Below are 25000 nucleotides of genomic sequence, written 5' to 3'. Positions count from 1 at the left end.
TGGTACCAATTTTCAAGAAACGAGATAGAGAGAAGGCACTTAACTACTGACCCGTGTGACTGACAAGCATCCCCAGTAAAGTACCTGAAAGGATAATCTGGTTAAGATTAGAACTAGAGACACTTAAGAATGTAAACAAACACCAACATGGGTTCAGGGAAGGGAAATCATCCCTAACAAACCTTCTGGAATTCTATGATAAAGGAACAAGAATGAGGCAGGACAGGCAAGGATGGGCAGACTGGATATTTCTGGACTGCCAGAAAGCCTTTGACACAGTACCGCATATGAGACTACTATTTAAACTTGAGAGGCAGGCAGGAGTAAGCGGAAAAGCCTTAGCATGAGTAAGGAATTATTATGGGAAAGGTCCAAGCCATTACGACTATTACATGAGTAAGGAACTACCTAACAGGAAGGAGCCAGAGAGTAATGGTAAGGGTCGAGAAGTCGGACTGGCGAATAGTAACGAGTGGAGTACCTCAAGGATCGGTGCTGGGACCAGTTCTATTTCTAATATACGTGAATGACATGTTTACAGGAGTCGAGTCTTATATGTCGATGTTCGCGGATGACGCAACATTAACGAGAAGAGTTGTGACAGATGAGGATTGCAGGATTCTCCAAGAGGACCTGAACAGGTTGCAGAGATGGTCACAGAAATGGCTACTGGGGTTCAACACGAGCAAATGTAAAGTTATGGATACGAGATCAGGTGATAGGAGACCAAAGGGACAGTACACAATGAAGGGGAACAGCCTACCTGTGACGACGCGAGAAAGAGACCTGGGCGTGGACGTAACACCTAATCTATCTCCTGAGGCACATATAAATAAGATAACGGCAACAGTGCAAGATGGGTCTTAGAAGATCTTAGATGATCTAAGGAGATCTTTGGATGTCTTAGAAAGTTTTAGGATGTCTTCGGAGATCTTAGGATGTAACTGGAGGTCTTAGGATGTCTTAGGAGGTCTTAGGAGGTCATAGGAGGTCTTAGGAAGTCTTAGGATGTCTTAGGAGGTCTTAGGAGGTCATAGGATGTCTTAGGAAGTCTTAGGATGTCTTCAGAGTTCTTTAGGGTGTCTTTGGAGACCTCCGTATTTCGGTTCAAAACATAAATCATTCGCAGGCTTCAAGCTTTGGATCATAGTTCACCTGCCTGCCAACAGAGGGCAACAGTACCTTTAGCTCCACCAATCAGAGTGAAGGTAATACTGACCCCTCCAATAACCTGACCAATCACATTGCGGGGTCAGCGGCAGAGTTGCCAAATATCTTAGATCTTATGTCGTCTGTTGTTTAAACAAGAGAAAACAAATATTATGAGGGATATGTAGAGCGAGAGGTTTACCGCGCTACACCCACGTCCCGCTGTGTATAAGGGTATACATGTGTCCCAAACTGGTGTAGAGTATACATGAGCCCCAAACTGGTGTAGAGTATACATGATAGGTGGTCAGTCAGCTCTTGGAGTGACGGTAATAACTCTCCCGTGATTGGTATTGCGGTGGTGGTGGTGTTGACAGTGGTGGTGTTGACAGTGGTGGTGGTGGTGTTGACAGTGGTGGTGGTGGTGTTGACAGTGGTGGTGGTGGTGGTGTTGACAGTGGTGGTGGTGGTGTTGACAGTGGCGTTGACAGTGGTGGTGGTGGTGTTGACAGTGGTGGTGGTGGTGGTGGTGTTGACAGTGGCGTTGACAGTGGTGGTGGTGGTGTTGACAGTGGTGGTGGTGTTGACAGTGGTGGTGGTGGTGTTGACAGTGGTGGTGGTGGTGGTGTTGACAGTGGTGGTGGTGGTGTTGACAGTTGTGGTGGTGGTGGTGGTGGTGTTGACAGTGGTGGTGGTGTTGACAGTGGTGGTGGTGTTGACAGTTGTGGTGGTGGTGGTGGTGGTGGTGTTGACAGTGGTGGTGGTGTTGACAGTTGTGGTGGTGGTGGTGTTGACAGTGGTGGTGGTGTTGACAGTGGTGGTGGTGGTGTTGACAGTGGTGGTGGTGTTGACAGTTGTGGTGGTGGTGTTGACAGTGGTGGCGGTGTTGACAGTGGTGGTGGTGTTGACAGTGGTGGTGGTGTTGACAGTGGTGGTGGTGGTGGTGTTGACAGTGGTGGTGGTGGTGGTGTTGACAGTGGTGGTGTTGACAGTGGTGGTGTTGACAGTGGTGGTGGTGGTAGTGGTGTTGACAGTGGTGGTGTTGACAGTGGTGGTGGTGTTGACAGTAGTTGTGTTGACAGTGGTGGTGGTGTTGACAGTAGTGGTGTTGACAGTGGTGGTGTTGACAGTGGTGGTGGTGTTGACAGTGGTGGTGTTGACAGTGGTGGTGTTGACAGTGGTGGTGGTGTTGACAGTAGTGGTGTTGACAGTGGTGGTGTTGACAGTGGTGGTGGTGTTGACAGTGGTGGTGGTGTTGACAGTGGTGGTGGTGTTGACAGTAGTTGTGTTGACAGTGGTGGTGGTGTTGACAGTAGTGGTGTTGACAGTGGTGGTGTTGACAGTGGTGGTGGTGTTGACAGTGGTGGTGGTGGTGTTGACAGTGGTGGTGGTGTTGACAGTGGTGGTGGTGTTGACAGTAGTTGTGTTGACAGTGGTGGTGGTGTTGACAGTAGTGGTGTTGACAGTGGTGGTGTTGACAGTGGTGGTGGTGTTGACAGTGGTGGTGTTGACAGTGGTGGTGGTGTTGACAGTGGTGGTGGTGTTGACAGTGGTGGTGGTGTTGACAGTGGTGGTGGTGTTGACAGTGGTGGTGTTGACAGTGGTGGTGGTGTTGACAGTGGTGGTGTTGACAGTGGTGGTGGTGTTGACAGTGTATCATGAACCTACAGAATATATCAACCAATAAGAAAGGTCCCATGTACCAAATAAAGTTAAAGTGTTCTGAAGAGTGAGGGTATATAAGCTTGCTCTGAAACACTTACTCCAGAGACTTGTGAGAGAAAGACTCACAAGTCTTACTGTAAGTGTGTGAGCCGAGGGAGGGGGGGCGGGGTGGCAGACAGGGGGGGGGGGATATGACAGATGGTTCATCTTCCAGTTATAAACGAGGTCATTTGGCCGTAATGGTCGTACCGCTCCTGGAGACGGACGGACACCCAACCAAGCCAGGACCATGACATGAACTTTTATAAACATTCATATATATATATATATATATATATATATATATATATATATATATATATATATATATATATATATATATATATATATATATATATATATATATAAACTACTGCGCTTCCCCAGAATACAGTACACAACAGTTCACTAATCCCCCGTATTCCTCTTTACCGCTAGGTGAACAGGTGCATGAGGCGAAAGCAAATGTGCTCTCAAGCATTCCAACTAACTAGGGATCCAAACGCGAGTGTAAGTCGAGGACGAAGACCACTGGACTACAGGCCATTCTCTTGCCAGAAAGGAACTTAAATTCAAGTTTTCTCGCGAACTTTTCACATTATTGTGGTGAAGTTCAGCGGTGAGACGAGTGGTTATTGCCGACTGTTATTTCCTGTAACTTTGTGAACGTGTTCATCGGAGAACATGTTATTGTTCAGTGGTGAACAGTGGAGAACCACACCCAACCGGTCTTGGAGGTACTATTCACAGCCACCGGTGTTGGAGGCATCATACACAGCCACCGGTGTTGGAGGCACTATACTCAGCCACCGGTGTTGGAGGCACTATACTCAGCCACCGGTGTTGGAGGCACTATACACAGCCACCGGTGTTGGAGGCACTATACACAGCCACCGGTGTTGGTGGCACTATACACAGCCACCGGTGTTGGAGGTATCATACACAACCACTGGTGTTGGAGGCACTATACACACCACCGGTGTTGGTGGCACTATACACAGCCACCGGTGTTGGAGGTATCATACACAACCACTGGTGTTGGAGGCACTATACACACCACCGGTGTTGGAGGCACTATACACACCACCGGTGTTGGTGGCACTATACACAGCCACCGGTGTTGGAGGTATCATACACAACCACTGGTGTTGGAGGCACTATACACACCACCGGTGTTGGAGGCACTATACACACCACCGGTGTTGGAGGCACTATACACACCACCGGTGTTGGAGGCACTATACACACCACCGGTGTTGGTGGCACTATACACAGCCACCGGTGTTGGAGGTATCATACACAACCACTGGTGTTGGAGGCACTATACACACCACCGGTGTTGGAGGCACTATACACACCACCGGTGTTGGAGGCACTATACACACCACCGGTGTTGGTGGCACTATACACAACCACCGGTGTTGGAGGCACTATACACACCACCGGTGTTGGAGGCACTATACACACCACCGGTGGTGGAGGCACTATACACAGCCAACGGTGTTGGAGGCACTATACTCAGCCACCGGTGTTGGAGGCATTATACACAGCCACCGGTGTTGGAGGCACCATACACAACCACCGGTGTTGGTGGCACCATACACACCACCGGTGTTGGAGGCACTATACTCAGCCACCGGTGTTGGAGGCACTATACACAGCCACCGGTGTTGGAGGCACCATACACAACCACCGGTGTTGGAGGCACCATACACAACCACCGGTGTTGGAGGCACTATACACACCACCGGTGTTGGAGGCACCATACACAGCCACCGGTGTTGGAGGCACTATACACACCACCGGTGTTGGAGGCACTATACACACCACCGGTGTTGGAGGCACTATACACAGCCACCGGTGTTGGAGGCACCATACACAGCCACCGGTGTTGGAGGCACCATACACACCACCGGTGTTGGTGGCACCATACACAGCCACCGGTGTTGGAGGCACCATACACACCACCGGTGGTGGAGGCACCATACACACCACCGGTGTTGGTGGCACCATACACACCACCGGTGTTGGTGGCACCATACACACCACCGGTGCCAGTGGTAGACAATGACCAAAATCAAGTACAGAAGTAGGAGGAGAGAAGGAGAAGTGCGATGACGGAGAGTGGATGGAAGATGAAGGAAGAGGGAGAGAGTGAAGGTGGAGAATGATAGAAGGAGGGAGAAAGATGACCACAGGAGACAGATGGGTGAGGCATAGGTTATTGATGAGTTCTCTCTCCCTCTCTCTCTCCCTCCTCCTGCTCTCTCTCTCTCTCTCTCTCTCCTCAATATCACCCCTCACAAAGAGTCACTCTACCTTCCTCTCACTAAAGATAACTTACCCCTGTCCCCCTTCCCCCCTCACAGAGGTCACTCCCTGTCCCCCCTTCCCCCATCACAGAGGTCGCGCCTTGTCCCCCCCCCCCCACAGGGTCACTGTACTGCCATCGTTCCTTCAGACAAAGGCAGTTGGGTAGTTGTGGTGGACGGGATGAACTACCCACCAGGAAGGTGGTGTCTCGCTCTCTCACTCCCGTACACGACCTCCTCTCATTGATAATCTGATAATCTTTTGGGTCGCCTTGGGACGTCTTTGACCCGTAAACTAAGACAGGTCTCTGGTGTCTGTCCTCCTGTCCTCTTGTCCTCCTAGCATGTCTCCAAGAGGCTCTGTTGGCTCCTGTCTTGTCAAAACTCTCACTTCTAATCTCGGCACTCTTTCTCCTGTCCACCTCCGTCACTCTCAAGACCTCGTAGAAAGACTGAGCCTGCAGCCCTGCCCCTCTAAGATGCTTAGTCTTGATGTTCGGTCGTACAAGACAGCTGAGGGCCCGTCTTACTACTGACACTCGTCCCTCTCTCTGGCCTTGGTTACCTCTTACATGGTATCAACTGGGCCTATTCTCAAGCTAAACGATATTTCTTTCATCCCAAACCTGTTTCCCACAAACTAACCCTCGTTGTTATTGTTTAAGATTCAACAACAACGGAACAAAAGTTGCAAGTAGCACGGGCTATGGTGAGCCCGTAGTGGACTCCTTAACTAACACTCTTCTTAGCTAGTTCACACTGCTCCTCTTGCTTCTAATGCTGCTAGTGTCTACTCTATTTCCTGTTTGTCTTATGCTCTCCAATACTTGGGGGAAACTGGCCGTACACTTAATGACGGACTTAAGGAACACAGAAGTGTTAAGTCTGATGACACACTATGCTCTCTTCTCTCATGTTAGGGCACTCTAATCATCCTATTGATTGGTCTTCTAAAATAATCTTTCCTGCCTCTACTCTTCACAGACGCCGTCTGGTCGACTCGGGTCTGAAACCCAACAGACCCAACATAGCCAACATAGCCAACATAGCCAACATAGCCAACATAGCCAACATACCCAACATGAACCTTAGTCCTGGCTTTGTTGGTGTCGACTCGTCCCTTTCACAGTATATAATTAAATGCTCCAACCTTAACAAACGTGACCTGACTTAAGCCTACCTCCCACCCCCCTCCCCTTTCCCTAATTCTTCCCCCTTCTTATTCTTACCTTTCCTCTTATTCTTACTCGTTTTTCCTCTTACCTGTTCCTCACTCTCTTACCCGATTTATTTCCCCGTGTCTTCCTCTCCTCTCTCTCTCTCCCCCCTTACTCCTCACGAAGGGTCACTCCCCCTTTTCTCCAGAAATGGTCACTCCCCCCTCCTCCCCCCAAAAAGGGGAACGCTCCCAACCCGTGGTAAAGAGTCACTCTCATATCCCAAACGGTAATCAATCACTGGACAACTCTCCACTCCGTCAGCCAATTCTAATCCATTCACACCAGCGGTGGCATAACCAACTCTTTATTTATACTAGTGCGAAAAGAGAGCGAATTTTCACACCAGGGGGAAAGGGACTTACAATTTCGTGCCATGGGAGGGAAAATATCCTAATTTTGTGATATGGAAGGGGAAAATTCCTAATTTTGTGACATATAAGGGGAAAATTCCTTATTTCGTAACATATAAGGGGAAAATTCCTAATTTCGTGACATGCAAGGGGAAAATTCCTAATTTCGTGACATGCAAGGGGAAAATTCCTAATTTCGTGACATGCAAGGGGAAAATTCCCAATTTCGTGACATGCAAGGGGAAAATTCCTAATTTCCTGACATGCAAGGGGAAAATTCCCAATTTCGTGACATGCAAGGGGAAAATTCCTAATTTCGTGACATGCAAGGGGAAAATATCTAATTTCGTGACATGCAAGGGGAAAATATCTAATTTCGTGACATGCAAGGGGAAAATTCCCAATTTCGTGACATGCAAGGGGAAAATTCCCAATTTCGTGACATGCAAGGGGAAAATTCCCAATTTCGTGACATGCAAGGGGAAAATTCCTAATTTCGTGACATGCAAGGGGAAAATTCCCAATTTCGTGACATGCAAGGGGAAAATTCCCAATTTCGTGACATGCAAGGGGAAAATTCCCAATTTCGTGACATGCAAGGGGAAAATTCCCAATTTCGTGACATGCAAGGGGAAAATTCCCAATTTCGTGACATGCAAGGGGAAAATTCCCAATTTCGTGACATGCAAGGGGAAAATTCCCAATTTCGTGATATCAGGGGGGGATAAAATTAATAATTTTGTGACAACAGAGAGGAAAATTACTAATATATTCGAGGTTGTGCAAGGTGGAAAAAGGTTACATCTTACCAACAGTGAGAGGGAAGCAGAGTAATAATTTCCTAACACCAAAGAGAAATTTATTTCAACAAATATAACTTTTTCTCATAAATACTTTGCAGACATCTTATATTACTTTTGATATTACATCACAATGACATCAGAGTGACTTCATTCATTGTAGTGACTTTATCTATTACATTATACATTGTGATATTACATTATCTTCAGGTTATCTTGAGATGATTTCGGGACTTAGCGATCAAGCGGCCCGGTCCTCGAGCAGGCCTCTTTTTTTTTTTTGTTACGCACCCCAGGAAGCAGCCCGTAGCAGCTGTCTAACTCCCAGGTACCTATTTACTGCTGGGTGAACAGGGGCATCAGTTCCGGTATGAACATTTGTCGAACCACCGAAATGTTTTCGTACGACGGTTTTTGGTCTTCGGAAACGTATACGTCAAAATGCGACGTACTATCTTGAGGTTATCTTGAGATGATTTCGGGGTTTAGCGACCAAGCGGCCCGGTCCTCGACCAGGCCTCCACCCCCAGGAAGCAGCCCGTGACAGCTGACTAACACCCAGGTACCTATTTTGCTGCTAGGTAACAGGGGCATAAGGTGAAAGAAACTCTGTCCACTGTTTCTCGCCGGCGCCCGGGATTGAACCCGGGACCACAGGATCACAAGTCCAGTGTGCTGTCCGCTCGGCCGACCGGCTCCCTACTAATAGGCAGACGGGTTGTGTCCACACATTGTACTGGTGATATAGTGACGACCTTGTACTGGTGGTATAGTGACGACCTTGTACTGGTGATATAGTGACGACCTTGTACTGGTGATATAGTGACGACCTTGTACTGGTGATATAGTGACGACCTTGTACTGGTGGTATAGTGACGACCTTGTACTGGTGGTATAGTGACGACCTTGTACTGGTGGTATAGTGACGACCTTGTACTGGTGGTATAGTGACGACCTTGTACTGGTGATATAGTGACGACCTTGTACTGGTGATATAGTGACGACCTTGTACTGGTGGTATAGTGACGACCTTGTACTGGTGGTATAGTGACGACCTTGTACTGGTGGTATAGTGACGACCTTGTACTGGTGGTATAGTGACGACCTTGTACTGGTGGTATAGTGACGACCTTGTACTGGTGGTATAGTGACGACCTTGTACTGGTGATATAGTGACGACCTTGTACTGGTGGTATAGTGACGACCTTGTACTGGTGATATAGTGACGACCTTGTACTGGTGATATAGTGACGACCTTGTACTGGTGATATAGTGACGACCTTGTACTGGTGATATAGTGACGACCTTGTACTGGTGATATAGTGACGACCTTGTACTGGTGGTATAGTGACGACCTTGTACTGGTGGTATAGTGACGACCTTGTACTGGTGATATAGTGACGACCTTGTACTGGTGATATAGTGACGACCTTGTACCAGCAATATAGTGACAACCTTGTACCAGTAATATAGTGACGACCTTGTACCAGCAATATAGTGACAACCTTGTACCAGTAATATAGTGACGACCTTGTACCAGCAATATAGTGACGACCTTGTACTGGTGATATAGTGACGACCTTGTACCGGTAATATAGAGTTACCTGGGGTCCACCGGGCTGGAATATCACTCCCACTTTTATGATTGCACCATGCAGTTGAAAGCTCTGTCAACCCCCCCCCCCCTCCCTCCCCCTTCTCCCCCGCGACCCCCCACCCCGCCCTCCCCAGTGATGTGGTGCAGGCTGACTCCATACACAGCTTCAAGTGTAGATATGATAGAGCCCAATAGGCTCAGGAACCTGTACACCAGTTGATTGACAGTTGAGAGGCGGGACCAAAGAGCCAGAGTTCAACCCCTGCAAGCACAACTAGGTGAGTACACACACACACATATGGTATGTACATATATGAACATGTATACATATAGTTCACCATATGAAAGTAGACTCATATAGTGAACGACTCCAAGGAACCCATAAGGCTACAGTCCAAGCTACACATAAGGGGCATAACTGGCCGACCCCTCACAGTGTTCAAGAGAGAACTGGATAAGCACCTCCAAAGGATACCTGATCAACCAGGCTGTGACTCATACGTCAGGCTGCGAGCAGCCGCGTCCAACAGCCTGGTTGATCAGTCCAGCAACCAAGAGGCCTGGTCGACGACCGGGCCGCGGGGACGCTAAGCCCCGGAAGCACCTCAAGGTAACCTCAAGGTAGGTAACCCTGAGGGCTCACATGGAGTTAGGCAAGGATATGTAAGGAGAAACTTTATGGACCACTCACATAGAGGAGGTAAATAAAGAACTTGAAAAGTACAAAGAAGAAATAAAAGAGACGTATGCGTAAGTTGTAAAACAGAAAGAGACGAACGAGGAAGTGTATTTGGAAGTCAGAACCAGAATTGACAAACAAGAAGCAGAAATTAGGCCAGCAATTAGGAGAGAACTGGAAACCAACAGTAAAGTAGTACAAAACACTGCAGATAGAAGTAAGTCCATAATAATTTTCAAGTGTTTAGAAAGGGAAATATCATCTAGGGTGCACAGAGCAGCAGAAGAGATGAAAATGATAGCAAAAATAGTAGGTTCAGGAGAAAGCCTAAATTCAAAGGAAAATGTCAGTGATTTTAGGATAGGAAAATATGAGAGAGACAAGAACCGCCCCTTAAGGGTGACGTTTAATGGTAACGGCACAAGACGGAAGTGCTTAGAAATGCCAGGAAATTGCAGAGTGATGAGGTTGGCAAACTTTGGTCAATAAGACGAGAGAGACCTCTCAAAGGAGGACAGAGAAGAGCTGAAAATGAACATCATTGAAGCAAAATGTCTTGATGAGAATTGAAATGAAGACAGAAATTATTTTTTCTACAAAGTGTCAGGAACTGGAAAGCTTGTGAAATGGTACATAAAAACACGGCAACAAAATCATTAGCGGAAAGGGGGAGTGAAGGAGAAAAGATAAGGGAACATGTTATAAGATATAATTCAGATATAATTCAGCTTAAGGTCCCAGATATTGTTGCATTAACAGACAAAACGTGAAGAAAATGTTTCAAATGCAGTTGTATTCCCAAGGGAAGGAAGGAGTGGCTGTGCTGGTGAAAGAACACCTGAAGGTATGAGAGTTAATACTTAAAAACCCTCGAGATATTGACATAATGGAATTGCAGCAATCAAGATAAACTGATAATCATAAATGCCTACAGCCCACCAGCAAGCAGTACACGGACAAAGGAAGAACTGGATGACAAACGAGAGGGCCTCATAATGGTCATGAGAGAGATTATGGTAAGAGCTGACAAAGATAAATCCCGACTGTTGGTACTGGGGGACTTCAACTTTAAGGCAACAGACTGGGAGACCTACGAGGCAAGAACGGAGGACATTTGGACAGGCAGGTTTGTAAACCTCATCTTGGAGACATTGATGCATCAACTCATCAAGCAGGCCACAAACATGAGGGAAGGGGATGTTCCGTCAGTACTGGATCTAGTATTCACCAGGAAAGAAGAAGAGGTATTTGACATTGGGAGGTATTTGAGGGAGCCGGTCGGCCCAGCGGACAGCACGCTGGACTTGTGATCCTGTGGTCCCGGGTTCGATCCCGGGCACCGGCGAGAAACAATGGGCAGAGTTTCTTTCACCCTATGCCCCTGTTACCTAGCAGTAAAATAGGTACCTGGGTGTTAGTCAGCTGTCACGGGCTGCTTCCTGGGGGTGGAGGCCTGGTCGAGGACCGGGCCGCGGGGACACTAAAGCCCCGAAATCATCTCAAGATCTCAAGAAGATGTCCTGTTGGACATTAAATATGCTTTGCACTATAATCTAAAAGAGAATGGGGGACATTGAAACAGGGGATAAACTTGATTTCAAGAGAGGACACTATGGGGAACTTAAATTTTGTTTAATGAGTTTAATTGGACAGAATTGTTGCCAGGCAGGGAAGTACATGAGATGGATGCCAAATTTTGCGAAATATACGATGAAGGCACACAAACATTCATACCCAAACGGAGATGCAGAACCAGAAAGCAGGATTGGTTCAACAGAAATTGTGAGAGGCCCAGAGAGGAAAAGACAAGAAAATGGGTTCAATATCAGAAGAAGCCTAACCCACAAACACACCATCACTACAAGGAAACAAGAAACAAATACACAGCGGTGAGGAGAGAGGCAGCTAGGAACTTTGAGAAAGGAATAGCAGACAAATGTAAGACAGGTCCAGGCCTTTTCCATAAATTCATTAAAAGCAAGCTGCATTTAAAGGATAAAATCCAGAAATTGAGAACGGGGAACAGGACTACTGAGAATGAAAACGAAATGTGTGAAATGCTAAATGAACAGTTCCAAAGTGTATTTGTACAAAATGTGGTTTTCATAGAACGGCTGGAGTACAGAGGTATTTCATAGAGTAGAGCTAAGGTATAGTGCCACCCCCCCTGGTGTGTGACCAGGACACCACAGGAGAGCTAGGGTATAGTGCCACCCCCCAGGTGTGTGGCCAGGACACCACAGGAGAGCTAGGGTATAGTGCCACCCCCTGGTGTGTGACCAGGACACCACAGGAGAGCTAGGGTATAGTGCCACCCCCCTGGTGTGTGGCCACGACACCACAGGAGAGCTAAGGTATAGTGCCACCCCCCCTGGTGTGTGACCAGGACACCACAGGAGAGCTAGGGTATAGTGCCACCCCCCCTGGTGTGTGACCAGGACACCACAGGAGAGCTAGGGTATAGTGCCACCCCCCAGGTGTGTGGCCAGGACACCACAGGAGAGCTAGGGTATAGTGCCACCCCCCTGGTGTGTGGCCACGACACCACAGGAGAGCTAAGGTATAGTGCCACCCCCCTGGTGTGTGACCAGGACACCACAGGAGAGCTAGGGTATAGTGCCACCCCCCCTGGTGTGTGACCAGGACACCACAGGAGAGCTAGGGTATAGTGCCACCCCCCAGGTGTGTGGCCAGGACACCACAGGAGAGCTAGGGTATAGTGCCACCCCCCTGGTGTGTGACCAGGACACCACAGGAGAGCTAGGGTATAGTGCCACCCCCCTGGTGTGTGGCCACGACACCACAGGAGAGCTAAGGTATAGTGCCACCCCCCTGGTGTGTGGCCAGGACACCACAGGAGAGCTAGGGTATAGTGCCACCCCCCCTGGTGTGTGACCAGGACACCACAGGAGAGCTAGGGTATAGTGCCACCCCCCAGGTGTGTGGCCAGGACACCACAGGAGAGCTAGGGTATAGTGCCACCCCCCTGGTGTGTGGCCAGGACACCACAGGAGAGCTAGGGTATAGTGCCACCCCCCTGGTGTGTGGCCAGGACACCACAGGAGAGCTAGGGTATAGTGCCACCCCCCTGGTGTGTGGCCAGGACACCACAGGAGAGCTAGGGTATAGTGCCACCCCCCTGGTGTGTGGCCAGGACACCACAGGAGAGCTAGGGTATAGTGCCACCCCCCTGGTGTGTGGCCAGGACACCACAGGAGAGCTAGGGTATAGTGCCACCCCCCTGGTGTGTGACCAGGACACCACAGGAGAGCTAGGGTATAGTGCCACCCCCCTGGTGTGTGACCAGGACACCACAGGAGAGCTAGGGTATAGTGCCACCCCCTGGTGTGTGGCCAGGACACCACAGGAGAGCTAGGGTATAGTGCCACCCCCCTGGTGTGTGACCAGGACACCACAGGAGAGCTAGGGTATAGTGCCACCCCCCTGGTGTGTGGCCAGGACACCACAGGAGGGACAGTGTATAGTGCCACCCCCCTGGTGTGTGACCAGGACACCACAGGAGAGCTAGGGTATAGTGCCACCCCCCTGGTGTGTGGCCACGACACCACAGGAGAGCTAGGGTATAGTGCCACCCCCTGGTGTGTGGCCAGGACACCACAGGAGAGCTAGGGTATAGTGCCACCCCCTGGTGTGTGACCAGGACACCACAGGAGAGCTAGGGTATAGTGCCACCCCCCTGGTGTGTGGCCAGGACACCACAGGAGAGCTAGGGTATAGTGCCACCCCCTGGTGTGTGGCCAGGACACCACAGGAGAGCTAGGGTATAGTGCCACCCCCTGGTGTGTGGCCGGCCACCACAGGAGAGCTAGGGTATAGTGCCACCCCCCTGGTGTGTGGCCACGACACCACAGGAGAGCTAGGGTATAGTGCCACCCCCTGGTGTGTGGCCACGACACCACAGGAGAGCTAGGGTATAGTGCCACCCCCCTGGTGTGTGGCCACGACACCACAGGAGAGCTAGGGTATAGTGCCACCCCCCTGGTGTGTGGCCACGACACCACAGGAGAGCTAGGGTATAGTGCCACCCCCCTGGTGTGTGGCCAGGACACCACAGGAGAGCTAGGGTATAGTGCCACCCCCTGGTGTGTGGCCAGGACACCACAGGAGAGCTAGGGTATAGTGCCACCCCCTGGTGTGTGGCCAGGACACCACAGGAGAGCTAGGGTATAGTGCCACCCCCTGGTGTGTGACCAGGACACCAAAGGAGAGCTAGGGTATAGTGCCACCCCCCTGGTGTGTGGCCAGGACACAACAGGAGAGCTAGGGTATAGTGCCACCCCCTGGTGTGTGGCCAGGACACCACAGGAGAGCTAGGGTATAGTGCCACCCCCTGGTGTGTGGCCAGGACTCCACAGGAGAGCTAGGGTATAGTGCCACCCCCCTGGTGTGTGGCCACGACACCACAGGAGAGCTAGGGTATAGTGCCACCCCCTGGTGTGTGGCCACGACACCACAGGAGAGCTAGGGTATAGTGCCACCCCCCTGGTGTGTGGCCAGGACACCACAGGAGAGCTAGGGTATAGTGCCACCCCCTGGTGTGTGGCCAGGACACCACAGGAGAGCTAGGGTATAGTGCCACCCCCTGGTGTGTGGCCAGGACACCACAGGAGAGCTAGGGTATAGTGCCACCCCCTGGTGTGTGGCCAGGACACCACAGGAGAGCTAGGGTATAGTGCCACCCCCCTGGTGTGTGGCCAGGACACCACAGGAGAGCTAGGGTATAGTGCCACCCCCCTGGTGTGTGACCAGGACACCACAGGAGAGCTAGGGTATAGTGCCACCCCCCTGGTGTGTGATCAGGACACCACAGGAGAGCTAGGGTATAGTGCCACCCCCTGGTGTGTGGCCAGGACACCACAGGAGAGCTAGGGTATAGTGCCACCCCCTGGTGTGTGGCCACGACACCACAGGAGAGCTAGGGTATAGTGCCACCCCCCTGGTGTGTGACCAGGACACCACAGGAGAGCTAGGGTATAGTGCCACCCCCCTGGTGTGTGACCAGGACACCACAGGAGAGCTAGGGTATAGTGCCACCCCCCTGGTGTGTGATCAGAACACCACAGGAGAGCTAGGGTATAGTGCCACCCCCTGGTGTGTGGCCAGGACACCACAGGAGAGCTAGGGTATAGTGCAACCCCCCTGGTGTGTGGCCAGGACACCACAGGAGAGCTAGGGTATAGTGCCACCCCCTGGTGTGGCCACGACACCACAGGAGAGCTAGGGTATAGTGCCACCCCCCTGGTGTGTGGCCAGGACAGCACAGGAGAGCTAGGGTATAGTGCCACCCCCTGGTGTGTGGCCACGACACCACAGGAGAGCTAGGGTATAGTGCCACCCCCTGGTGTGTGGCCAGGACACCACAGGAGAGCTAGGGTATAGTGCCACCCCCCTGGTGTGTGGCCAGGACACCACAGGAGAGCTAGGGTATAGTGCCACCCCCTGGTGTGTGGCCAGGACACCATAGACATACACATCCCACCATAACATCAACTCCACCACTAGCTACTGGCCTCCTCCCCTCTCCTCCCCCGCCTGTAAACAAGACCGTCCCACAAACACCGCTCATATTCACAGGCCATCGCTCACTTGCCAGATTTACCGCCGCTAAAAATAATCGACGAAATATTTCTGCGAATCACATAAGTCATCTGGCATCCTGACCAATGGAGGCCAAATGGGGATAGGGCGCGTGTGAGCGCTCAGTCGATACCCAGCGGTCGAGGCGGAAGGCCACGCTCCCGCGCTCCGCGTTAGTGCTAACTCGCCCCAGCTGCCGCGCACTCGGCCTCCAGTGACGTAGAGAGAGAGGACCCTACTGGAAAATATCCCACGAGTCCGTACACCTCCTGGATCTTAACTCGTTGGTAGGGCCCAAGAGCCTGTGGGAGTAGGGAGCGTGTGCTTGGTGCTAGCGGTTCGCCCAGACAGGTGTGTGTGTGTGTGTTTGGTTCTGACAGGTGTGTGTGGTGTTCGGATAAGACAGGTGTGTCTTGTAGCGGTCGTCGCCTGGAGGTCACCGGAACCGGCCCCTTCCTTCCCCTCGGACACCGCCTGAAGGTAAGAATCCGTCCCTCCTCTTGGGGAACTATTGGGGGAGGGGGGAGGGAACTAATGGGTAGGGAGGGGGGAACTATGGGTGTGGGGAGGAGGGAACTAATGGGTAGGGAGAGGGGAACTATGGGTGTGGGGGGGAGGGAACTAATGGGTAGGGAGGGGGGAACTATGGGTGTGGGGGGGAGGGAACTAATGGGTAGGGAGAGGGGAACTATGGGTGTGGGGGGGAGGGAACTAATGGGTAGGGAGGGGGGAACTATGGGTGTAGGGGGGAGGGAACTAATGGGTAGGGAGGGGGGAACTATGGGTGTGGGGGGGAGGGAACTAATGGGTAGGGAGGGGGGAACTATGGGTGTGGGGGGGAGGGAACTAATGGGTAGGGAGGGGGAACTATGGGTGTGGGGGGGAGGGAACTAATGGGTAGGGAGGGGGGAACTATGGGTGTGGGGGGGAGGGAACTAATGGGTAGGGAGGGGGGAACTATGGGTGTGGGGGGGAGGGAACTAATGGGTAGGGAGGGGGGAACTATGGGTGTGGGGGGGGGAGGGAACTAATGGGTAGGGAGGGGGAACTATGGGTGTGGGGGGAGGGAACTAATGGGTAGGGAGGGGGAACTATGGGTGTGGGGGGGAGGGAACTAATGGGTAGGGAGGGGGAACTATTGGGGGAGGGGGGAGGGAACTAATGGGTAGGGAGGGGGAACTATGGGTGTGGGGGGGAGGGAACTAATGGGTAGGGAGGGGGGAACTATGGGTGTGGGGGAGAGGGAACTAATGGGAAGGGAAGGGATGGGGGGAACAAACAAGAGAGTTAATGGGGGTCAAACAAGAGAGAGACGGGCCAGGTGGGCCTGGCATCAACACCAGAACAGTACACAAGAGGTAGTAACGACTCTATGAACCACTCCGGTAACTGTGAACCACTCCGGTAACTGTGAACCACTCCGGTAACAGTGAACCACTCCGGTAACTGTGAACCACTCCGGTAACTGTGAACCACTCCGGTAACAGTGAACCACTCCAGTAACTGTGAACCACTCCGGTAACTGTGAACCACTCCGGTAACTGTGAACCACTCCGGTAACAGTGAACCACTCCGGTAACAGTGAACCACTCCGGTAACTGTGAACCACTCCGGTAACAGTGAACCACTCCGGTAACAGTGAACCACTCCGGTAACTGTGAACCACTCCGGTAACTGTGAACCACTCCGGTAACTGTGAACCACTCCGGTAACTGTGAACCACTCCGGTAACAGTGAACCACTCCAGTAACTGTGAACCACTCCGGTAACTGTGAACCACTCCGGTAACTGTGAACCACCACCACCACCCACCACCACCACCACCAACAACCACCACCACCACCACCACCACCACCACCCACCACCACCACCACCAACAACCACCACCCACCAACCACCAACCACCACCCACCAACCACCAACCACCACCACCACCCACCACCACCACCACCAACAACCACCACCACCCTCCACCAACCACCACCACCAACCACCAACCACCACCCACCAACCACCACCCACCACCATCAACCACCATCAACCACCACCACCACCAACCACCACCACCAACCACCACCACCAACAACAACAACAACCACCACCACCAACCATCAACCACCAACCACCACCACCACCAACCACCACCCACCACCACCACCAACTACCACCACCACCAACCACCAACCACCACCACCACCACCAACCACCACCACCCACCACCGCCACCAACCACCACCACCACCAACCACCAACCACCACCACCACCAACCACCACCCACCACCACCACCACCACCAACCACCAACAACACCACCACCACCACCACCCACCACCACCAACAACAACACCACCACCACCACCCACCAACCACCACCACCACCCACCACCACCAACCACCACCAACCACCACCCACCAACACCACCACCAACCACCACCAACCACCACCACCAACCACCACCACCAACCACCACCACCAACCACCACCACCACCAACCACCACCCACCACCACCACCACCAACCACCAACAACACCACCACCACCAACCACCACCACCACCAACCACCACCACCACCACCACCACCACCACCCACCACCACCACCACCCACCACCACCACCACCCACCACCACCAACCACCAACCACCACCACCACCATCACCACCACCACCACCACCAACAACACCACCACCACCAACCACCACCACCAACCACCACCACCAACCACCAACCACCACCACCACCAACCACCACCCACCACCACCACCACCACCAACAACACCACCACCACCAACCACCACCACCAACCACCACCACCACCCACCACCAACCACCACCCACCACCCACCACCACCACCAACCACCACCACCACCCACCACCAACCACCACCCACCACCACCACCACCACCACCACCACCACCAACCACCACCCCCACCAACCACCACCACCACCACCACAGAAGCCCATCAACACAGCGTGCAGACCACCTCAGGGTCAGACAGCAACACACACTAAGTCTCCGACATCAACCATTCTTTCATTTATATTTTACAATCATGCCGCTCCTCACTCTTCAGCTTTCTATAGAAAGTAACGGGCTCGCCATAGCCCGTGCTACCTGGTATTGTTTCAGGTAGCGAATCTTAAACAACAACAAACATATAGAAAGTAAATTAAGCTTTCTTAATCTCTCTCCGTAAAGGAATTAGAAACCTTTCATTGAGGAGATTGAAAAGGTGAATTTCCATTCTCCAGTATGGCAAGGGGGTTAAGGGTGCCATGATTGGTGTATGGCAAGGGGGTTAAGGGTGACATGATTGGTGTATGGCAAGGGGGTTAAGGGTGCCATGATTGGTGTATGGCAAGGGGGTTAAGGGTGCCATGATTGGTGTATGGCAAGGGGGTTAAGGGTGCCATGATTGGTGTATGGCAAGGGGGTTAAGGGTGCCATGATTGGTGTATGGCAAGGGGGTTAAGGGTGCCATGATTGGTGTATGGCAAGGGGGTTAAGGGTGCCATGATTGGTGTATGGCAAGGGGGTTAAGGGTGCCATGATTGGTGTATGGCAAGGGGGTTAAGGGTGACATGATTGGTGTATGGCAAGGGGGTTAAGGGTGCCATGATTGGTGTATGGCAAGGGGGTTAAGGGTGCCATGATTGGTGTATGGCAAGGGGGTTAAGGGTGACATGATTGGTGTATGGCAAGGGGGTTAAGGGTGCCATGATTGGTGTATGGCAAGGGGGTTAAGGGTGCCATGATTGGTGTATGGCAAGGGGGTTAAGGGTGCCATGATTGGTGTATGGCAAGGGGGTTAAGGGTGACATGATTGGTGTATGGCAAGGGGGTTAAGGGTGCCATGATTGGTGTATGGCAAGGGGGTTAAGGGTGCCATGATTGGTGTATGGCAAGGGGGTTAAGGGTGACATGATTGGTGTATGGCAAGGGGGTTAAGGGTGCCATGATTGGTGTATGGCAAGGAGGTTAAGGGTGCCATGATTGGTGTATGGCAAGGGGGTTAAGGGTGCCATGATTGGTGTATGGCAAGGGGGTTAAGGGTGCCATGATTGGTGTATGGCAAGGGGGTTAAGGGTGCCATGATTGGTGTATGGCAAGGGGGTTAAGGGTGCCATGATTGGTGTATGGCAAGGGGGTTAAGGGTGACATGATTGGTGTATGGCAAGGGGGTTAAGGGTGACATGATTGGTGTATGGCAAGGGGGTTAAGGGTGACATGATTGGTGTATGGCAAGGGGGGTTAAGGGTGACATGATTGGTGTATGGCAAGGGGGTTAAGGGTGACATGATTGGTGTATGGCAAGGGGGTTAAGGGTGCCATGATTGGTGTATGGCAAGGGGGTTAAGGGTGCCATGATTGGTGTATGGCAAGGGGGGTTAAGGGTGACATGATTGGTGTATGGCAAGGGGGTTAAGGGTGACATGATTGGTGTATGGCAAGGGGGGTTAAGGGTGACATGATTGGTGTATGGCAAGGGGGTTAAGGGTGCCATGATTGGTGTATGGCAAGGGGGTTAAGGGTGACATGATTGGTGTATGGCAAGGGGGTTAAGGGTGCCATGATTGGTGTATGGCAAGGGGGTTAAGGGTGCCATGATTGGTGTATGGCAAGGGGGTTAAGGGTGCCATGATTGGTGTATGGCAAGGGGGTTAAGGGTGCCATGATTGGTGTATGGCAAGGGGGTTAAGGGTGCCATGATTGGTGTATGGCAAGGGGGTTAAGGGTGCCATGATTGGTGTATGGCAAGGGGGTTAAGGGTGCCATGATTGGTGTATGGCAAGGGGGTTAAGGGTGACATGATTGGTGTATGGCAAGGGGGTTAAGGGTGCCATGATTGGTGTATGGCAAGGGGGTTAAGGGTGACATGATTGGTGTATGGCAAGGGGGTTAAGGGTGACATGATTGGTGTATGGCAAGGGGTTAAGGGTGACATGACTGACGGGTGACAAAGGGTTAAAGGTGACATGACTGACGGGTGACATGGGGTTACGGGTGACATGACTGACGGGTGACAAGGGGTTACGGGTGACATGATTGGTGTATGGCAAGGGGTTAAGGGTGACATGACTGACGGGTGACATGGGGTTACGGGTGACATGTCTGACGGGTGACATGGGGTTACGGGTGACATGACTGACGGGTGACATGGGGTTACGGGTGACATGACTGACGGGTGACATGGGGTTACGGGTGACATGACTGACGGGTGACATGACTGACGGGTGACAAGGGGTTACGGGTGACATGACTGACGGGTGACAAGGGGTTACGGGTGACATGACTGACGGGTGACATGGGGTTACGGGTGACATGACTGACGGGTGACAAGGGGTTACGGGTGACATGACTGACGGGTGACAAGGGGTTACGGGTGACATGACTGACGGGTGACATGGGGTTACGGGTGACATGACTGACGGGTGACAAGGGGTTAAGGGTGACATGACTTACAGGTGACAAGGGACTAAGGGTGACATGACTGACGGGTGACAAGAGGCTAAGGGTGACATGACTAACGTATGACAAGGGGTTAAGGGTGACATGACTTACGGGTCGACAGGCACCCCCATCTGGGTGACACAACAGGTACGACAGGTGACAAGATTACAAAATAACCGTGTCATACAGTAGGATTAATAATAATTAACTCATACTTCTGAATAAAACACTACAAGAGTATTTGCCTCATATTTCTGTTCACTAATTACTGTTAATAAAATAAAGAACATTTTAACTTTACATCTGACTTATTGCTTACACTGTATGTTAGTGGTGTATTGATTTAATGTTAATATAATTGTTTCTATAAAGTTGTTAACAAACAAAAAACTGAAGTTTCCTTTATTGTATAATTCACTTAAAAAAATCCCTTTCAATATATTTCATTGTATTTGTCTTCTAATTTTCTGTGAAACTTAATTTGTGAACACAACAACTTAATTAATCTTGTATTTCTGGTGGTAAGTTGAACTATTTGTTTTTTTTGGGCAAGGTTTCTCATGGAACACTCAGACACCTTTATGACGTATCGTAGGAACAGTGACTGGTGTGTTACTGAGTGGTGATTGGTGTGTTACTGAGTGGTGATTGGTGTGTTACTGAGTGGTGATTAGTGTGTTACTGAGCAGTGACTGGTGTGTTACTGAGTGGTGATTGGTGTGTTACTGAGTGGTGACTGGTGTGTTACTGAGCAGTGACTGGTGTGTTACTGAGTGGTGATTGGTGTGTTACTGAGTGCTGATTGGTGTGTTACTGAGTGGTGATTGGTGTGTTACTGAGCAGTGACTGGTGTGTTACTGAGTGGTGATTGGTGTGTTACTGAGCAGTGACTGGTGTGTTACTGAGTGGTGATTGGTGTGTTACTGAGCAGTGACTGGTGTGTTACTGAGCAGTGACTGGTGTGTTACTGAGTGGTGATTGGTGTGTTACTGAGCAGTGACTGGTGTGTTACTGAGTGGTGATTGGTGTGTTACTGAGCAGTGACTGGTGTGTTACTGAGTGGTGATTGGTGTGTTACTGAGCAGTGACTGGTGTGTTACTGAGCAGTGACTAGTGTGTTACTGAGCAGTGACTGGTGTGTTACTGAGCAGTGATTGGTGTGTTACTGAGTGGTGATTGGTGTGTTACTGAGCAGTGACTGGTGTGTTACTGAGTGGTGATTGGTGTGTTACTGAGCAGTGACTGGTGTGTTACTGAGCAGTGACTGGTGTGTTACTGAGTAGTGACTGGTGTGTTACTGAGCAGTGACTGGTGTGTTACTGAGTAGTGACTGGTGTGTTACTGAGTAGTGACTGGTGTGTTACTGAGTGGTGATTGGTGTGTTACTGAGCAGTGACTGGTGTGTTACTGAGCAGTGACTGGTGTGTTACTGAGTAGTGACTGGTGTGTTACTGAGCAGTGACTGGTGTGCTACTGAGTAGTGACTGGTGTGTTACTGAGCAGTGACTGGTGTGTTACTGAGCAGTGACTGGTGTGTTACTGAGCAGTGACTGGTGTGTTACTGAGCAGTGACTGGTGTGCTACTGAGTAGTGACTGGTGTGCTACTGAGTAGTGACTGGTGTGTTACTGAGCAGTGACTGGTGTGTTACTGAGTAGTGACTGGTGTGTTACTGAGTAGTGACTGGTGTGTTACTGAGCAGTGACTGGTGTGTTACTGAGCAGTGACTGGTGTGTTACTGAGCAGTGACTGGTGTGCTACTGAGTAGTGACTGGTGTGTTACTGAGCAGTGACTCGTGTGTTACTGAGCAGTGACTGGTGTGTTACTGAGTAGTGACTGGTGTGTTACTGAGTAGTGACTGGTGTGTTACTGAGTAGTGACTGGTGTGTTACTGAGTAGTGACTGGTGTGTTACTGAGTAGTGACTGGTGTGTTACTGAGTAGTGACTGGTGTGTTACTGAGCAGTGACTGGTGTGCTACTGAGTAGTGACTGATGTGTAACTGAGCAGTGACTGGTGTGTTACTGAGTAGTGACTGGTGTGTTACTGAGCAGTGACTGGTGTGTTACTGAGTAGTGACTGGTGTGTTACTGAGCAGTGACTGGTGTGTTACTGAGTAGTGACTGGTGTGTTACTGAGCAGTGACTGGTGTGTTACTGAGTAGTGACTGGTGTGCTACTGAGCAGTGACTGGTGTGTTACTGAGTAGTGAATGGTGTGTGTTACTGAGCAGTGACTGGTGTGCTACTGAGCAGTGACTGGTGTGTTACTGAACAGTTACTGGTGTGTTACTGAGCAGTGACTGGTGTACTGCTGAAGAAAGTGTGAAAATGAACTTTGGAGAGTTAATTTTTCAACTTCCTTCAACAGAGAAGAAAAACACAAGAAATATCGAGAAGATTTGTGTTAGAATCATTAATTTTACCCTTTTGGTGATAACATGTGTTATCACATGTTATCAGAGAACAGGATCATCTCTAAAAGATGATCCAGTAACAGGTTATGTATTTCATTTTTGTTGGCTTGGTAGGGAACTTCTAGTTGATACTCATGTGCAAGAGTGTGTAATTCAGTCCTCTTGGCACGACTTAAAGTCCCTATTGCACCTGCTGGATCTGTACGGAATGCTTGGAGACGAAACATGATGAAATTAGCAAATAAATGCACAACGAATATACTGTTGTAATATGGTGAATGTCAGAAACAGGACAACGTGGCAACTGGTACCTATCCTGTGGAATCGTTAACAATTAATGTTAATTTCAAGATGATAAATGATTATTAAATCAAGGTCGCAGGAAATCTTGTTCCCGGTACTCATGTAAGAGGATAAGGGCAAGAAAATGCTACTAAACAAGCGAAACTGAGTTTCTAAAACAAATGAAACAGTTAATTGCCTCAAAAGTGAAATAGGTAGTCCAAGAATGTAGGCATACCTTGCCGAGTCTCTATAGGACATAAGCAAGTTTTTCCCACTGAAATTAATATGATACTTACAGAATTAGCGAACTTTTGTGCTCTGAAAAAGAAGGCTAATTCCCTACCAATGTAAATATCATCATCTCTGACCGACGTGTAGGGGTGCGAGGTGTCAACTGGTGACGAGAACTGCTGCTGAGGTCCCAATTCAGCAACTAAAGTTCGTGCGAGAGGAACTATGGCCCTCTTTATCCTCCTACTGTCAGATTGCAGAAGATTAGGTGCACTTGACCCGGGGACAGACCACAGTACCAGGGTACCAATATGATGATCTGCCGAAAATATGAGAAATATCCTAGGGACAAAAGGTGGTAAACACGAGTAATAACACGGAGGGAGAGATGACCAATTAAGAGAATGACTGAGGCCTACAGTCACCACGTAATCCAAAGTTGTCTCACCTTCACCATATCCTACTCTCGGAATGCACAATACACACAGCACCATATGAAAATAAAATTGAATATTGAAAATAGTGAAAAGCTACGTTACCAAAGCCAAATACGCTTACCACAAATTTACTACTTGGCACCAGTACCTGAGTGAAGCTCCTAGGACAGGCCCCCACGTTATGTGACGGTAAAGCGTTGGTGTTCGGCTGTTTCAAAAGCTGGGGGCAGGGCCTCGTCACATCACAAAAAAAAAAAAGTTTGTCCTTTCGTCTGTGGTAAGGTAATGGGAAGACACACAAAACACAAAGTATATAAACAATGAAATTTTAATTACTCTAGAAAACAAGACATGAATAAAGGCAATCTCATAAAAATGTAGGACAAGTCGACAAACAAAACAACATGAATAATCACTGGCAAATGAAAAGTTACGCTAAGACCAGAATGCAAAAATATTGATAGCAAGATAAATTAAATAATGGGTGCTGGAATACTGGCTTCAAGCTGCCACCTCCCTTAGTACACGAAAGCCAAGGCTTAGTCTACCAGCGAGAGATGTCAACTCCAAGGAGCACAAAGATATTCTGACGAGTCTGGCGTGCTGCTGCCCAGACGACGACTCGTGGTGGTGGCGGAGTGCAGGTGCGACGAGACACCAGCCAATCAGCAACAGGCAGGCAGAGGATGAGCAGTTTGCTGGTTACGGCGGGCTGTGGTCAGGTGTTGGGGTGTGCAGGGTACGATTTGCTTCCTGGGCAAAACGTTTGG

General features: G+C 50.4%; 2 protein-coding genes across 2 annotated transcripts in view; one reads left to right on the top strand and one right to left on the bottom strand.

Moving 5' to 3' along the window:
• The window catches only part of LOC123767767 (uncharacterized), a 672233-nt gene that overhangs the window by 138009 nt on the left and 509224 nt on the right, over positions 1–25000 (bottom strand). The gene's annotated exons all lie outside the window — the stretch shown is intronic.
• Positions 15550–25000, top strand: part of LOC123767553 (CD82 antigen) — a 690815-nt gene continuing 681364 nt past the window's right edge. The window contains exon 1 of the mRNA XM_069310377.1: positions 15550–15889. The gene's annotated coding sequence lies outside the window, so the exon portion shown is untranslated. The remainder of the gene's footprint in view (positions 15890–25000) is intronic.

This window comes from Procambarus clarkii, chromosome 67, assembly GCF_040958095.1.
Source record: "Procambarus clarkii isolate CNS0578487 chromosome 67, FALCON_Pclarkii_2.0, whole genome shotgun sequence".
In the NCBI taxonomy this organism is placed as follows: Eukaryota; Metazoa; Arthropoda; class Malacostraca; order Decapoda; family Cambaridae; genus Procambarus; species Procambarus clarkii.
The sequence above is the reverse complement of the archived record's forward strand: the minus strand, read 5'-3'. Positions and strand labels throughout refer to the sequence as shown.